This window comes from Hemiscyllium ocellatum, chromosome 32 (genome assembly GCF_020745735.1).
Source record: "Hemiscyllium ocellatum isolate sHemOce1 chromosome 32, sHemOce1.pat.X.cur, whole genome shotgun sequence".
Classification (NCBI taxonomy): domain Eukaryota; kingdom Metazoa; phylum Chordata; class Chondrichthyes; order Orectolobiformes; family Hemiscylliidae; genus Hemiscyllium; species Hemiscyllium ocellatum.
Genome location: NC_083432.1, coordinates 47,224,085 through 47,238,248, shown reverse-complemented (window position 1 = coordinate 47,238,248; position 14,164 = coordinate 47,224,085). Strand labels below are relative to the sequence as shown.

The window sequence follows — 14,164 nt, the reverse complement described above, 5'->3', positions numbered from 1 at the left end:
TCCAACAACTTCATGTAAAGAATTCCAATGGACCAAATCACTTCCAGTCCACTCCCACATTATGGAATTCCAATTGCTTAAATCACTTCCCATTTACCAACTTTCATAAAATTCCAACGTAATCTCTCACCAGTTATAGGGAGTTTGTGCAGCATTCTGAATGAAATGTTAAATTCAGGTCACATCTACCCACCCAGGCAGATGTGAAAGTTTGTATAACATACAGGAAGAAAAGCAGGGCATTCTGGTCAATATTTATCCTTCAACAAATGTCATTAAAAGAAAACAGACAATATGATAGTTATTGCATTAATTGTTTGTGGGAGCTTGCTGTGTGCAAATACACTGTCACGTTTGCTACATGACAGCACCTTTATTAAAATAAAATTAATTGGTTTGTCAGTAGTTTTTAAGTTCTTCTGAGGCTGTTAAAGGTACAGTGTAAATACAAGATCATTCATGTAAAGTGGAACCAGCTAGGCTCAAATCCATTTCTGGTTACATGAGGTTGTGGGCTTTATCCTGGTATGTATATAGTACATCACTCCCCACATTTGCCTGTTTATCCATGATGACTGGAAGCCCCAGAATGATGTTTCGCCCTAGATGTACAACCCTTCGTGGTCTCTGTTTGCCTCCAATTTTGGTCTGATTTTGATCCTTCCACCTATGTGTGTCTTGCTTTCAGCTGTATAGAGAGGCCGTAAGCTTTGTTGATTTCCTCCCGAAATGTCTCCAGCTCTTCCTCCCGTAAGATGCTCCTTAAAGTTCACTCACTGACCAAGTTTCCAGTACTGACGTTAACTTGTGTGGTTCAGTATCAACAATTTTGTCTGATCTATCTTATGAAACTCCTCGGGATGTTTCTGCTACGTAATGCAATGGCTTTTTTACTGCTCGTGGTTTCGGCACCTAGAAATTGCGCTTTTTTTATGGTCATTGTGCAACATCTGCTTTGTTTCTGCTGCTGAACTGCAGGCTCCTGGGCAGCACAGAAAGAAAGGGGCCTCAGAATCATTGTGTGCAGCCTGGCGCCGTGTGAATAGGGTTAGAAAGGGAGGCAGAGGCTCTGCCTGACTCGACTTGACATCTTCCCATCCACCCCACCCAAGCCCTACGTCCCCACCCCTCCCCAACAACACCACAGCTGCTTGCATGTCAGACCCACGAACACACTGACTTCTGTCAGATTATGCAAATCATCCAATCCACATTATTATGAATCCAGAAAAATAGGAATCGTAATGTTATGGGTTGTTATGGAATCACTTTTCTCACATAAACTGGGCCGAAAATCTGGAGTGCAAACTCCAAGAATGAAATTGCGAACTGATTCAATTAGAGCTTTCAAGACTGAAATTAGCCAATTTCTTTTGTTGAGTGTGTGGTTTCAGATTTGGAGCTAAATACAGCTATGAGCTGAGGTGAATAGCAGTGTGAGGTCGAATGGCCTCCTCCTGTTCTTCTCAATCATGGGTTTGATTGGACGGAAAGATGGGGTGTGCAGGCAAAGGAAAAGGAGAGAATAGTGGTATTGCAAGCTGTGGCAGAGTTACTGAAATGAGAGCTGTGTGTGTAGAGGTGGTGTGCCTATCTTTAAGTGAGTGGGCATGTCTGTCTATGTATGTGTGTGAGAGAGTGTGGGTATATATGTATGTGTGTGAGAGAGTGTGAATATGTGCATGTGTTTAATGGGAGAGTGTATGTTTGTGCATATATGTGTGAGAGTGCGTGTGTGTATATATCCATGTGAGTGGGTATATTTTAATATTAGTTTGATTGGTACCTGATCTGCACGAGGAGCACAATTTAAAATCCTGTGGCATTGTAAAGTTTGGGTGAGGGTAGAGATTTCAGTGATAGACTGTGAAATGTATGCTGGGGTTGTATCACACGTAATCCTGTTGATGAACACTAATTCCCTGCAAGTTCCTTGGACACAGCAAACATACAAAAACTGACTGAATTTGGAGATTAAAATATAGCACTCATGTTCAAAAAATATTTTGGATAATCAATGTAACCATTGACTGTCCTGCTCACTGCTGATTAGAGTTAGCCCATGATAAGTATCTCAGAAACATCAGTTTTTCAGAACCAGGCTTTGTGTCTGGACTGGCAGCTTGGTCTGAGGTCTCAGTGTGTGACAGGACACCACACACAGATTTTGTTTTTATTTGTTCATGGGAAGTTGACAACACTGTCTAGGCCAGCATTTATTGTTCATCTCTACTTGCTCTAGAGAAGGTGTTGGTGTACTGCCTTCTTGAACCACTACAGTACTTGAGTGCAGGGTTACTGAGAGTGCAGTACAGAAGGGACACAGTCAGAATCCAACAGGTTTATTTGAAATCACAAGCTTTCAAAGCACAGCCCTTTTGCCAGGTGAAGTGTACTAGGATTTCTAGGGAATTCTAGGATTTTGACCCAGTGACAGTGGAGGAATGATGATATATTTTCAAGTGAGAATGTGAATAGAGAGGAATTTGCAGGTGATGATGTTCCCATGTGCCTGCTACTCTTGTCCTTCTAGATGGTAATGGTTGTGGGTTTAGAAGGTGCTGATGAAGGAAACTTGATGAATTGGTACAGTTCATCTTGTAGATGGTACACATTGCTGCTACTGTGAACTATTGAAAAAGGGAGCGAATGTTCAAGGTGGTGAATGAGGTGTCATTATTACGGGCTGCTTTGCGCTGGATGGGACTAATGTTTGGGAATGTAATGAGACCTGAGTTCCTCCCCTTCTCCTCCTCCCTGAAGATGCAACAATCATTGGACTTGGAGTGCCTTTAATGGGATAGAACATCCTGAGGCAATTCACAAAGGCATCGACATCAAGCCAATGAATGAATTTTAGGTCAAAGAGAGAATCTGAGGAAAGATGTAAGTGAATAACACAAGGTTGAAGGAGGAGTTTCCAGAGTGTGCAACCCAGATAGCTGAAGTCTCCTCCAATAGTGGAGCAATTGACAAGAGGCCAGAATTGGAGAAGGATTAAGGCTGATGGAGGTTACAGAGATATCAGATGATTGTGTAAATGGAGGATGGGTAGGGTGTAGAGGTGGCAGGCATTTCAGAGGTAAGAGGATGTGGTGGCTGGAACACGTTATTAATATTACCAAGGGTGGATGAAGTTTTTTTATATTTTCATGGGAGATGCTTAGCAGGCAGCAATAGTGAGTCAGCAACATTGAAGTAGATCTGGAGTCACATGCAGGCTAGACCAGACCAGACCAGGATGGCAGATTTCCTTCATGGCCCCAATGGGTTTTGCTACAATTAACAGGCATGGATGCTATTAGATTAGCTTTTTTAAAAAATTCAAATTTCACCATCTGTCACAGTTAGGATTCAACCCTTTGTTTCCTGAAGCAGTAGTTTCAGAGTTCTAGGATTAAGAGTCCAGTGATATTACCACTATTGCACCAGCTCTCTTGGAGGAGGTTAAAGCAATCCTCAGCATTTAGAAGCACGCCAGGGTTAAAGAATAGCTTCTGACTTGCCCTAATCCTATCCTTGGGTGTCCCTGTAGTAAGGGGGAGGAGGGGAGAAGCCAATCAGTGTGCATAGAACATAGAACTATACACCACAGGAACAGGCCCTTCAGCCCACCATGTCTATGCTGACTGTGATACCATTCTAAACTAATCCCATCTGCCTGCAGATGGTCCGCAGTGCAGGAAGGAGTATATCAGTCAGTTTGGCACTGCAATTAAGACAGCAGAGAGAAAGAAATGCACAGTATACAAGGGAGAGTTCTATCTACGGTCTGACACCAGCATTAGGAGGTGGAGAGAGATATCTAAAGTGTTGAATTGGCTGGGGTGGGATGATGATAAGCCTTATTTGCCTCCTTTAAAATCTTATCACCTTGATCCACCATAATATCACAGAGGAGAAAGTAAGGACTGCAGATGCTGGAGATCAGAATCCAGAATGTGTTGCTGGAAAAGCATAGCAGGTCAGGCAGCATTCAAGGAGCAGGAGAATTGATATTTTGAGCATAAGCCCTTCATCAGGAATTTCCAAATAAACCTGTTGGACTATAACCTGCTGTTATGTGATTTTTAACTTGGTGTTGTAGAAATAAAGGTAAGTTACTGACAATGTCCCATTGGAAATTCAGAAGAAACTTCTTTAATCAAAGAGTAGTGAGAAAGTGGAAGTACTCCACAGAGAGTAGTTGAATTGTGTAGATGCATTTTAGTGGCAAGCTAGAAAAACACATGACTTACCCACACAGAGATGATGCTATACACCAATGGAGCAGGTGGGACTTGAACATAGGGCTTTTAGGATCAAGCAGTAAAGATGCTGCCACAAGAGCCACCAAGAATTAGAGGATATTTCAATAGGGTTTGATAAAGTGGAGTGGGAGGAGACTCGTATGGCCTTTATAAACCCCAGGGTGGGTGAAATCTGTGTTGTCCTTCCAAATCATGAGTACTTTCTTATGTAATTCTCTGGCACCCTGACAGCAAGTGGGTCAAACTGTGGGCTGTGAAAAGTCTTCTGGCTCTTGTTGGACACCCCACTGGCATCAATCAAATCTTCCCTGATTTAACACTCTGACCTGTCACTGCATTAAAGGCATCATACAAATACAGATTGTTGTTGTTGTTGCTTGCCAGTCAGCCTGGAAGCTGGGAATTCAATGACTGTGACAGAAGGGACTGGTTGAGTTGACCAAACAACAAAAAAAATCACAGCCTCAACCGCTTCAAAAAGTTTGGGGGGTAATCACTAAAATGTGAATCAGTTAATGTGGAAAAGTCCGCACAGCAGGCCCAGGGCAGGGCCAGACTCCTTAGGTCCCCCACTGCCTCCTGATTTATTAGCAAGCCGAGTCGATAACAAGGGGTTAAAGCGATTTATATTGCAGGGCTGACAATCTGCTATTGTTCTCTCGGCTTGGTAGCAGCGGCTAATTTAAACACCAGTTGAGGAACCTTGACTGTTCTCAGCTAAACATCCAAAAAAAAACTTCTATCAGCTTTCATGCAGCTAGTAACTAATAATTAACTCAGGCCTCAACTGTGGTATACTCCATTAGGCCAGGGATAAAGATCAGAGTACAAATTCTTTCTTTAGATTTTTGTAATTTGGAATTAAAACCGTGGGTGGGTTCGCTTCAAGGACTTTATTTCCGATTTCAGTTGTTGGCAAGTCTCTCATTTGGAGATTTATTGCTTGCTATTCAGCCTCCCCAGCCTTTCAGCCCCCACCTCCCCACTCACCCTCTGGTGCTGCTACCTCCTCATGTACTGTGGTTATACACTGGGCTCACCCATATTGCACTGGCTTCTGGTTTGGCATCTATTCAATTTAATTTTTAAAGCAGGCATCTTTCTGTTCAAATCCCTCCATGTCTCACCCCTCCACCTCAGAGATCTCAGTGCACCTCTAATTCTGGACCTCCATTTCCTTTTTCCTCATCAGAAGAATGGGAGGATTGAACAATAACATTCAGAATTTGCAGCTTTGGAAAGTGTTCCTCTTGAGTAACACTGCAGTCTCCAACTCAACGTCTTCCCCTATCATCCTCGGTGATGACTGGCAGGATTTGAGGGGGAGGAGAATGGGTGGAGGTCACTTCCTTATAATGTCACTAGAGAGGCGGGGGGGGGGGTAGAATACTGATTTACATTACCATAACTAGCTCAAGGACTGGAGAACAGATAAGTAGAATTTTGCAGAAACATGTTGTGATTTGAAAAGGGGATTGGACATAAATTCAGTGGTTTCTGAATGGGTATATGAATAGGAAAGGTTTTGGCCAAATTGGCCAAATGCTGGCAAATGGGACTATGAGGCTGTCCAAAGGATCTGTTTCTGTGCTGTATAACTTTGTGACTCTATGACTTAAGAGAAATGTTCAGGATTACAGCTAAAGAATGGGGTAAGTATGACTAATTCAAACCATTCATACCACTTACTGTACACGTCCTTTTTTGTGACGCAGTCTATTTGTGACATTGCTTTGTAGTTGTAAAGAAGTAGACTTTCTGCTTCAGGCTTAATTATGAAATCGTGCCTGAAATTGCTTTGGTTATGTTTGGCTCTAAGTTTTCATTTCCATTTGTTTGTCTAACCATACAAGTAAGAGGATAACATAATAAGATGCAATTCCTCAATGTTTTTCTTTACATTGACAAGTATTCGGTGATACAGTTAAAAGTGTTAACCTAATGAGGTTTTATTAATATGGAAAATAATCTGGGTATCTCTCCAAAAGCAATGTGGCCAGTCCTCCACGTGAAATCACTGCATGTTGGGTCAGCCTCCTATTCCATGTATTGTATATCTGTTTGTGTCACATCTCTGCTCACATCTAAGCCATGTATGCCAGTCTTCTGTGTTGGCATGTACTGCACATTAATCTTTCACAGGATGTAGGCATTGCTGGCAAGTTCAACATTTGTTAGCCATTCGTAATTCCTGTAGAGAATGTGCTTGCTGCAGTGTGTGTGATGTATGTACACCCACAGGAACGGAACGGAATTCCAGGAGTTTAATCGAATGACATGAAAGAATATATGTCACTCTGTCTTCGTCTGTGTTGCCAAGTACTGCTCATGTGCCAGCCTCCTGTTCTGCATTGACTTGTCCTGCCCCCGTGTTCTCTCTCTTGCTTCCTGTTTATTTTTCTGCACACTCAATTTTGTACGTGAGTCAGCCCTGGCAAGAGGCCATTGGAAACTGGAAGTTGAACTTCGATATCATTGCGACGTCTTGCTCAAAAAAAACTTTAATGATAAACAAAAGCCCGCAAGGTAGTGGATTCCTTGGAGGTTTTGGTTGCAAGGTATTTTTATTTTGAGCTGTTTTGTGTCAGATCTCCAGCAGCTGTTTTAGTGGATACAGGAACAGTTTGAAGCCTAGTATCTCACCCGAGTGGCCAATCATAATTTGTAGCTGAGTCAAGTTCAAAATCACTGAAATGCACTGCCACTCTCCATCGTGAGCAATGTGCTGCTGCTGGATGTTCGGTCGGGGAGGGATTTCCAATTCATTTTCCTCCAGGATGTGAGTATAATACTCTAGGCTGCGATTCCAGTGAGTGACTTAGAGTGAACATGGAGCTATCGCCTTTTGAACGAAAGATTAAACCAAGGTACTGTCTATCCTTTCAGGTGGATGTTGGAGACCCCATGACAGGATTTTGAAGAGCAAAATGGAAATTAGCTTGAGCAATATATACTTCTCAAAAATTACAACACAAAAGCAGATTATCTGGTCATTATCACATTATGGGGCACTTGCTCGTGCACATTGGTTGCACATTTCTGACAATGTGGCTACACTTCAAAAGTAATTCATTGGTTGTAAAAACATTGTGATGTTCAGTCATCCTTGTACAGTATTCACACGTGTTTTATAAATGCATTCAGATATATAAAGTGATCTGCCCCTGGTCCTGTTTCCATACAGGACAGTTGTGTCTTCCTCTTTAGTTGCTCCTGAAAGTATCCCATTTTCAATTGCAGTTCATCTAACAGCATCTTCTTGTATTTTCCACTTGGTCTAAGCCCCTCTTATCTTCCTTCAATCACCTTCTTCAGTAAGTTCTCATGCCTCAGAATTGTTGCCACCCTTTTGAAATCCGCAACTGACCTTTCCTCATCCAATCACTTGCGAACTTCTTCATTGCTCTTCAGTTGACCAGCCCTATCATTCCCCAGAACCACTTTGCCCTAAGTCCACAATTCCGACTGTAACAGCAAAAACATGCCAAATTACAATCTCAATGAAGCTTTTCTTGAGATTTCTATTCATTCCTAATGTTGAGCAGTCATAGAGTCATAGAGATGTACAGCATGGAAACAGACCCTTCAGTCCAACCCGTCCATGCCGACCAGATATCCCAACCCAATCTAGTCCCATCTGCCAGTACCCAGCCCATATCCCTCCAAACCCTTCCTATTCATACACCCATCCAAATGCCTCTTAAATGTTGCAATTGTACCAGCCTCCACCACTTCCTCTAGCAGCTCATTCCATACACGTACCACCCTCTGTCTAAAAAAGTTGCCCCTTCGGTCACTTTTATATCTTTGCTATTGCTCTTCTAGCTTTCATTTCTTTTGGAAAGTAACCGTCTGCTGACAAGACATTTCACAGGTTCTGAAAATTGTGATACTCATTCCAGTTTTGGCCAAAATCTCTATTTTCCTGCCATTATTTCTTCCAAACTTCATCCCTTTTTGCTTTAAATTTTCATTTTGTACACTTTTGTCACTTCATTCACTTTATGTATTTGTTTCTGTTGGGGATCTTCTGCTTGTGAAGATCTGCTCATCTACAACTTCTCACTATCTTCACCAATTGGTCTCCGAATCTACCAACTTTCTGTACTTCAGCTAGTCATGTCATAGGATTTCCACACAGGTATTAAAGAGCAATGGCAATAGTAGAAGCCTTTGTTGTACATCCCACCCGATCACCCCGGGTTTGGTTCCAGCTGACTGTCCCATGCACAGAGCTACAATCAATTCTTTTATCCCTTTGCTTGACTCTGCCTCCAGCTCTATGACAGGTTTTGCCAGTTTACTCAGAAAAATGTTTTCATAACCACATCATCCAAACGCTTCATGTTGTTATTCTACTGGCTTAACATTCACATCACTAATACAGCATCCCTAGTCCCACAACCCTTCCCAAAAAGGTCACAAAAATACTATATAAATGCAAAGCTTTCTTGTTTTATCTTCACTGTAAAGCAGCAGCATCTCCATAATGGCAAAATGTTTTGCTACATGCTTTCTCCTGGGCATGATTTGACATTTGTATTATTTTATAACTGCATATGCTTTTTGAACATCGTGGGTCATCGTGCTGATGATTTAGAATAGACTGAGATAGCCGATTTAGCCAGATTAGATTTGCTCTTCCATTTGTGGATAGAACATACCTGGACAGTTGTCCACGTTACTGGATGCATGCCAGTGTTTTGGCTGTACTGGAGCAGTTTATGGGCGGCACGGTGGCACAGTGGTTAGCACTGCTGCCTCACAGCACCAGAGACCCGGGTTCAATTCCCGCCTCAGGCGACTCTCTGTGTGGAGTTTGCACATTCTCCCCGTGTCTGCGTGGGTTTCCTCTGGGTGCTCCGGTTTCCTCCCACAATCCAAAAATGTGCAGGTTAGGCGGATTGGCCATGCTAATTTGCCCATTGAGTTAGGTGAAGGGGTAAATGTAGGGGAATGGGTCTGGGTGGGTTGCTCTTCGGAGGGTCGGTGTGGACTTGTTGGGCCGAAGGGCCTGTTTCCACACTGTAAGTAATCTAATCTAATCTAATCTAATCTAAGTAATGCAATCTAAGTTGGCTTTGGATCATGAGTCTTTGGCACGACATGCAGGATATTGTTGGTTACTGTTGCCTATGCTGTACTCCATGCAATAAAATTATTAGGCCATAAATATCAGGTATAAGTGATTAATAAATCTGTTTTGGGTCCACAGCTGCTTGTCATTTTTATAAATGACCTGGATGAGGGTGTAAAAGGATGGGTTAGTAAATTTGCAGATGACACTAAAGTCGGTGGAATTGTGGATAGTGCCGAAGGATGTTGCAGGTTGCGGAGGGACATGGATAAGGTGCAGTGCTGGGCTGAGAGATGGCAAATGGTGTTTAATGCAGAAAGCTGTGAGGTGATTCACTTTGGAAGGAGTAACAGGAATAAAGAGTACTGGGCCAATGGCAAGATTCTGGGCAGTGTACACAAGAAGAGAGATCTTGGTGTCCATGTACATAGATCTCTGAAAATTGCTACTCAGATTGATAGGGTTGTTAAGAAGACTTATGGTTTGTTAGCCTTTATTGGTAGAGGGATTGAGGGACTAGGTCATGTTGCAGCTGTACAAAACTCTGGTGCAGCCACACTTGGAGTATTGCATACAGTTCTGGTCACTGCAAGATAGGAAGGATGTGGAAGCTTTGGAAAGGGTTCAGAGGTGATTTACTAGGATGTTGCCTGGTATGGAGGGAAGGTCTTATGAGGAAAGGCGAAGGGACTTGAGGCTGTTTTCATTACAGAGAAGAAGATTGAGAGGTGACCTAAATGAGACATATAAGATAATCAGAGGGTTAGATAGGGTGGACAGTGAGAGCCTTTTTCCTCAGATGGTGATGGCTAGCACGAGGAGATATAGCTTTAAATTGAGGGGTGATAGATATAGGACAGATGTCAGAGGTAAGGTTCTCTACTTAGTGAGTAGTAGGGACGTGGAATGCCCTGCCTGCAACAGTAGTAGACTCGCCAACTTAAGGGCATTTAAATGATCATTGGTTAAACATATGGATGAAAATAGAATAGCATAGGATAGATGGGCTTCAAATTGGTTCCACAGGTCGGTGCAACATTGAGGGCCGAAGGGCCCGTACAGCGCTGTAATGTTCTATGTACTGTGTTCTATGTTCTTCCAGTAAAAGGTTAGGAAAATATGGGCTTACCCAGAGAGTTGTAAAATGTGGAACTTGCCATTACATTTAATGGTTCACAAAATTGGAACATTGTATTTAAGGGGAGGCTGGATAAGTAAGCAAGGAAGAAAGGAATAGAATGATAGCTTCATTGGCAGAGATGAGAAGAGGCAGGAGAAGGCTCACACTGAGCGTAAAGATCAACCAATTGGGCCGAATGGCTTATTTCTGTACTGTATGTTTTACGTAGCTTGTATCTTGAGTCAGGTTGAGTCTTAAAGTGGGCCTTGACTGATACCAAGGTTTCTCCAATTTAACAAAACACCCAATAGTGTTGAAAGAGAAGAATACTTTTCCTGCTTCACTCGTTAATCCAAAACACTTTAGAGCCAATGATGTTGCGTTGAGGATTATGTGAAAGTCAATTTGCAAACAGCAAGCTCCTACATGCAACCATGGGATAATTAGCGGAAAATGTGTTTATAGTGTTGACTGTGGGATAAATATTGGCCAAGATGTTAGAACTCTGTTGTTCTTCTTCAAAGTAATGCTGTGGGATTTTCCCACTCACTTGAGAGGGGAGACAGGATCTCATTTGAAAGACAGCTACTCAGACAGTGCAGCACTCCCTGGTATTGGAACTGCAACCGGCTACACAGCCCAAAAAGCTATTGGGTGTGGCTTGAACCCCCAACCGTCCAACTTAAAGTAGAGAACTCACTCGCTAGTCACCCAAAGCTGACGCCTTCAAGGGCAGGCCTTGTACTTGTGAATGAATACCTAGCTTCCCGCCAATGACCAGTGTCTCAGAGCATTCATTTCCTGAACTAGTTTGTGAGTGTGGTGCAGCCTCCTGAGAGAAAAGCTTGAGGAAATTAAGATCTGCTTTCAGACCCCAATAGTGACAGGAAACTGCAGTCCAAAAATTTCTTCAGCATCCTTTTCACCCGACATGCACTTACTTCCTGTGTAACCTCTGACCCGGGCCTTTTCTGGTGGCTGCCAGTGTTTGCGTGTATTCTAAAGTAGCTACATTGCTTCCTCAAATCCACCGAGTATTTCATGAAGTATTATCGGCTCGATTCCCCTGTGCCGCTACCTCTCGACACGCATAATAAAATCCACACACTCTCATTTTCACAAGATCACTCACTTCATTAAGGCCTCACTTCACTGGGAGCTGAGGGGAGGGATAAAGAGGCTAGGTAGGATGTAAACAATAGAAGGCAGAAAACTGTTTTCAAAGGAACAAAGAATTTGCATTTATGTAGCATCCATCACCCAAATGCCCCAAAGAGCTTTACAGTCAGTGAATGATTTGTGAAATATTGGCTTCCTGTTTGATGTTGTCTCCCCATTTGATGTTGGAGGCGCAGTAGCCAATTTGTGCACAGCAAATTCCCAAAAAATGCCAATATGACAATGAAGAGATAGTCTGTCCTTAATCAAAAAAACTGAAAGAACTGCGGATACTGGAAATCAGAAAAGAAATCTGAAATTGCTGAAAAAACTCAGCTGATCTGGCAGCAATTGTGGAGAGCAAACAGAGTTAACATTTTAGGTTTAGTGACCCTTCTTTAGAACTGGTTCACTGGACATGAAATGTTAAACTCTGATTTCTCTCCATAGATGCTGCCTGAACTGCTACAGTTTTCATTCGAGATAAACAACATTGCAGATGCTGGAATCCAAGGTAGACTACCAGGAGGTTTGAAGAACACAGTTAGCCAGGCAGCATCAGGAGGTGGAGAAGACAACATTTTGGGTGTACCCTTCTCAGAACTGGAGGTGGCTGTCAGGGGAGCTGCTGTAAAGGGGCTTGTGGGGGCAGGGTGGTGAACTGGGGATAGGTAAAGACAGACAGAGGGTATGACCTGGTTGGTCAGTGGGAGGACTGAATCTGATTAGGGAGGATTTGAGCTATAGGGAGAGATTAAATAGGCTAGGGGTGTTTTCCCTGGAGCGTCGGAGGCTGTGGGGTGACCTTATAGAGATTTACAAAATCATAAGGGGCATGGATAGAATAAATAGACTTAAGTGTTTTCCCTGGGTGGGGGAGTCCAGAACTAGAGAGCATAGGTTTAAGGGTGAAGGGGAAAAGATATAAAAGAGAGCTAAGGGGCAACTTTTTCACACAGATGGTGGTATGTGTATGGAATGAGCTGCCAGAGGAAGTGGTGGAGGCTGGTACAATTGCAACATTTAAAAGGCACTCGGATGGGTTATTGAATAGGAAGGGTTTGGAGGGATACGGGCCGTGTGCTGTCAGGTGGGACTAGATTGGGTTGGGATGCCTGGTCAGCATGGCCGGGTTGGACCGAAGGGTCTGTTTCCATGCTGTACATCTCTATGACTCTAGAGGCTGAGAGGAGTGGAAAGGAGGGGGAGGGGCTAGGAAGGGGGTTAGGGGATGCTGCCTGGCTTGCTGTGTTCCTTAGGCCTCCTGCTTGTCTACCCACTGAGGCTTTTAATCTGTCTTTAATGTATTTGGTTGTAATTTGAATATTGACCAGCTGAAAATGTGTTGCTGGTCAAAGCACAGCAGGCCAGGCAGCATCTCAGGAATAGGGAATTCGACGTTTCGAGCATAAGCCCTTCATCAGGAATGAGAGAGAGTAGCCAAGCAGGCTAAGATAAAAGGTAGGGAGGAGGGACTTGGGGGAGGGGCGATGGAGGTGGGATAGGTGGAAGGAGGTCAAGGTGAGGGTGATAGGCCGGAGTGGGGTGGGGGCGGAGAGGTCAGGAAGGAGATTGCAGGTTAGGAGGGCGGTGCTGAGTTGAGGGAACCGACTGAGACAAGGTGGGGGGAGGGGAAATGAGGAAACTGGAGAAATCTGAATTCATACCTTGTGGTTGGAGGGTTCCCAGGCAGAAGATGAGGCGCTCCTCCTCCAGCCGTCATGTTGTTATGTTCTGCCGGTGGAGGAGTCCAAGGACCTGCATGTCCTCGGTGGAGTGGGAGGGAGAGTTAAAGTGTTGAGCCACGGGGTGGTTGGGTTGGTTGGTCCGGGCGGCCCAGAGGTGTTCTCTGAAGCGTTCCGCAAGTAAGCGGCCTGTCTCCCCAATATAGAGGAGGCCACATTGGGTGCAGTGGATGCAATAGATGATGTGTGTGGAGGTACAGGTGAACTTGTGGCGGATATGGAAGGATCCCTTGGGGCCTTGGAGGGAAGTGAGTGTGGAGGTGTGGGTGCAAGTTTTACATTTCCTGCGGTTGCAGGGGAAAGTGCCGGGGGTGGAGGTTGGGTTGGTGGGGGGTGTGGATCTGACGAGGGAATCACGAAGGGAGTGGTCCTTGCGGTACTTGGTGAATTGTAATTCAATTAAAGATAAACTGGAATTTAGGGTCTCCTGCTACCCATGAAATTGTGGTCGATTGTCAGGAAAAATCCATCTGGTTCAATAATGTCCTTTCGGGAAGGAAACTGCCACTGTCTGGTCTACATGTGACACTTGACCCACAGCAATGTGGTTGCATGTTAACAGCCATCTAAGCAATTAGGAATGGACAATGAATGCTGACCTAGCAAGGGGCACCCACAATCTCTTGAGTGAATTAAAAAAAAATAATGTTGTGAAAGCCATCATATCGACATGAAAGAAGATTGTATGTGGAATAAACTGTAGAGGAAGTGGTTGATGCAGGTACAGTTACAACATTTAAAAGACATTCGGACAAGTACGTGAATAAAAATGTCTGGAGGGTTATGGGCCAAGTGCAGGTAGGTGGGACTGGTT

General features: G+C 43.7%; 1 protein-coding gene across 3 annotated transcripts in view; it reads left to right on the top strand.

Moving 5' to 3' along the window:
• The window catches only part of igf2bp1 (insulin-like growth factor 2 mRNA binding protein 1), a 169,783-nt gene that overhangs the window by 81,047 nt on the left and 74,572 nt on the right, over positions 1-14,164 (top strand). The window contains exon 1 of one of the 3 annotated variants that reach the window (XM_060849053.1): positions 6,784-6,808. The exons of 1 other annotated variant lie outside the window; for it this stretch is intronic. The gene's annotated coding sequence lies outside the window, so the exon portion shown is untranslated. Of the gene's footprint in view, positions 1-6,783; positions 6,809-7,083; positions 7,118-14,164 lie in introns of those variants that run through there. One more of the 3 variants, XM_060849054.1, reaches the window with a different exon arrangement.